Genomic DNA, 4,202 nt, shown 5'->3' with positions numbered 1-4,202 from the left:
TCTATTAGCGATCTTGTCTATTCATGATATTGTAGTCCACATGACTACATTGCTTACTTGTAGTAACTAAATAGGATATAAAAAACCAAAGAAGAACTGCATCGCTTTGGCGGGCCTAGCTATGTTACCATCTTGTATGGTATGACGTAGGATTTGCTGAGCAGTATGTTACATGGGTACTTGGCAATAATATAAAACATTCTTATTCTATTTTTTATCGTGCGAGAAGATATTCGATCTTCGAAATGTTGCTGAATTGAAACTATGCTGAAACCGTTGTTTGCCTTCTTTTGCTCTTATTCGTTATGTTCGGCATTAAATTATAACGAAATAGGCCCGTGACACTTAAACAGTGTCCCTTATATCTATGTTATGACAATATACAACAAAGCACTAACCCCTCCCCCACTTCTCAAACAAAAACTAGTCTTGCATTTCCAGGAAAACAAATGCGGAAAATTTGACAGCACGATAAATAGCCATTTATCTCCTCATTCCTCAATGCGAGTTTTTCCGAGTTTAGATCAGCAGGTTTAAATGAGGCATTTAGCCAGTCGTGTTCAGTTTTATTTTGAGACCAATTGCTCTTCCTCGAACAGTTAAGGTCTAATAAGTGGAACATTATCACAAGAGTCTTATAATTGCATACGTCAATACCATGTAAAATACCAGTAAGCGTCCCCCAAATTCGGTTTTCCATAACCTCGAGACAAACAATAAAAAATGGCATAATATCATAACGTTTAGAAGATATTCCACACTGATTGCAACTGAGAATATACTGTGGCTAGGGGCATATCGGTTCATCATTTTAGACATATATACCGAGTTGCTTATGACACAGGAAAAGAGATAGTTATATGCGAACTTCAATTATGTATATTGATAAATCTATCATAGCAAATGTATTCTGCATCATTAAAATATCTTTCTATTATTAGCTTCATTTTCTGTGCACTCTTATAGCGAGGAAAACAGAAAAATGTGACTCCAACATAGGGTAATTCTTCAGGCCTGATTTTAATTCTCGATTTTTTTTTTATCTCTAGTTATATATAGTTTCAGTTTTGCTAAAACAGCCAGTTATGTCCTCAGTAACTTTGTATGAAGAGCTTCCAAAATTCTGCCATAGGACAATCGGTAGTAATTTCCTATAGATTATAACACTTACGAGTAGCTTGTGTTGTTAGCTCCGTACATTGAATTACTTCAGAGACCTATCAGGAGGGGTCAAATCGGTGCCTGTCGAGGAAAGCTCGTCGGTTTGGTCAGCAATATATGGTCCGATGTCCATACATTTATAGGCCTTGCGGTTTTTCCCTTCGCGGTATCATAACTATTATATCTGAACAATAAGTTGATAACGAACATATTTTTTTAATGGCCGTTAGAAAATATAGGAGATGTACTTCATTAGAATACTGTGCACTGTATATCTCAAGACGTGAAAGATCGTTGTAAGGCCAATTTTTTTTGTCACTGGGGATGATGAGTTTCTAGTAACACTCAAATGTTTTTTGGCTTGTATTAAACACTATACAGTGTGGTAAACATACTGTGTTTTAGCTGCATCTTACATATAATATGATCAATTAGTGATAGACGAACACAAATGGTCTTGAGCAGGGTTCAATAGTTTGGAATAGTGGCTGCGTGTTACCTATATTTATGTCTTCAAATTCATAATAACAGTTACTTAATACTTGTAGACTAATAGAACAAAATTAAAGCAACAGCTGTGTTCGAACTCTTTTTCCAGAGAGCTACCAACTCCGTTGGTATTTCACACGGACTAAAGTTAACCAAAATGAAATTTTGCCAACACGTAGATGAGAAAAACTTTCAGTATAATATTTTATAATTAAGGTCGAATTTCATGTAGGAAATGGTTGTTAGGTTGTGGAAGACGCTCTTCCAGATCCCAAGAAAAGCCTTGCCAAAGAGTGTTACCAGTCTTTGGCAAATTACTGACTAGAGGCATATTGGTAACCATAGCGAAACTTTAATGTCACCCCTGTGTTTATATGTTTACAACAGTTGCGGTTAAAATGTGACTGAGATACTTTTGTCACTATGAAAAGAAGATTAAATTCGATTATAATGTCTATACTTGTATCCTGTTTGAAAATAGATTTGAAAAAAAAAACTGCTTTCCCTACATCAATGGAAACCTATGACTGACTCTTTCTTACATAATTACCAGCTTTCAATACCACTAATATATTACTTCTTACATATTCCATAGGGAACTTTTGGGTTGGTTTGTTTTTACACTTGGGATTTGCAACTATCAATTTTACCGAATAAGTTACTTAAAACAGAAAAGTCAATCTCCGTAAAAAATGAAGTGATGGCACAAAAAGGCATCGATAAAAAGTTACTGTGTCGTAGTGTGTAGGAAAAGATATCTGTATTGTTGAGTAGTGCGGACCCAGAATGCCAAGTTTTGGACAAGATTAAACTTTAAATAAGATTTCTAGAAGTTTCTGTTAACCGCATTGTTATGTTTTTTTTTATTGATGTCTTACCTATTTCAATTCTCAGTGTCGGTTCAATCAGGTGGTTGTAAACAGTAGGGGCCCGGGTAAGCGATCGTTAAATTTAATACAATTGCATACATTCTGTCGGCACATAAAATGGGGGTAGAAATGAAGGTAATTTAGACGCCGGGATTTTTTTCGCGGGACAAATACGACTTGAAAAGAAACGCTTTGTGGTCACAAGGCCGTCTGAACATCCTCACCAGTGGGAGGTAGCTGTCGAGCGGAGCTAAAACTTAATGAGTCCAGAGACTGTTGGAGTCATGCAGAGATCTAGGGGTCACGAGGTACGCGCCTGCTGGATGTTGAGATGGCCATAATTATCTTGGCAAGGGTCGCTCAGGAAAAGACAAGAAGATCTCCTAGCTCTTCTAAATACGTTTTTTCTTGTATTTTTATTTATTTGATTGTTTTTTTTACGTCACATTCAAGAATGTTTCTCTTATATGATTGCGACAGGCTTTATCGTGGAAAGAAACCGGGTTGAGCCTCTGCGAAACCCACGACCGTTAGCAGGTTGATGGGAGACATTCCCATGTACGGCCGGAGAGGAAGCCAGCATGAGCTGAATTTGAGATCACAGTGATCGCATTGGTGGGTCGCCTTGATTTTTTCCAGCACATCAGTTAACTGTTGGTTTTCACAACACTCCTGTTCACGTCTAATGTGTACCCCTAAGTGACCATTATTGTCACAGAGTGTGACCTTTTGTATTTAGTTCCTGAACGTGATATAGCGCTGTGGCCTGCTGTCAATGAGTCGGAGAGTATTTATAGGATCATGCCAAAACAGCATCACATTTAGACCAACCACATATAGAGCTGTATCTAAGATACTTCAAAACATCTTTAGATATTAACTTAAATGAAATCTTTCTGAGAAGGTCATGTGAATGATGGGCAGGTTGAGACGTCTATAGTGTGATAAAAGATTGGATCTATCCGTCTTTGCTAAAGATATCTTGGTGTCCTGTGTAAGTGTGCCAAGAAACTGACAGTAAAGTCAGACTTCAATGCCAGTTGATTAATAAAATAACTTTATCCCACGAAGAAAAGCCATAATCCCGCCAGGGTCATTGTAATTATGTTGACAAGTGGACCTTTACGGTAACAGTTTTAGGTTTTTCTCTTTGATGAACAGGATCTTCAAACGGAGATATAGGCTTGTGCCATGCATGGGGAAATGATAGGCTTATTGACAGGTTGATGCCTTTGCCCGGTATGTACGAACACACAGTATGCTATACAGTACCGGTATATCATAACATTTCCAGATGACAACACGCACGAACACGCGCCAATCCATTAAGTACACTGCCTAACATTGCGAGTACATAAGTCTTAGAATATAATTAAAGACATAGACAGTAAAACCTGAGCAGCGACGACAGTTTGATAGCTGACAAATGGTCACACGTAACCGCTGAAATAAGGCCTCATGCCCATTTATCGCAATCAGACACACAGTTTTACACAGTACTTTAATACATAGCCACTGGCCGTTAAGAATACACGCGGAGACATATAATAATATTTTACTGCTCCAGGTGCACAAGGGGACGACACAGTTTGTCATTGAAAACATTTCTGGCGGTTTATAATAACGATACTAAGAAAGTCACAATCTTAAACCAATCACAAATGATTATCGCCTGAAATTACC

Source organism: Liolophura sinensis, chromosome 1, assembly GCF_032854445.1.
Source record: "Liolophura sinensis isolate JHLJ2023 chromosome 1, CUHK_Ljap_v2, whole genome shotgun sequence".
Lineage (NCBI taxonomy): Eukaryota > Metazoa > Mollusca > Polyplacophora > Chitonida > Chitonidae > Liolophura > Liolophura sinensis.
This window is presented reverse-complemented; position numbering follows the sequence as displayed.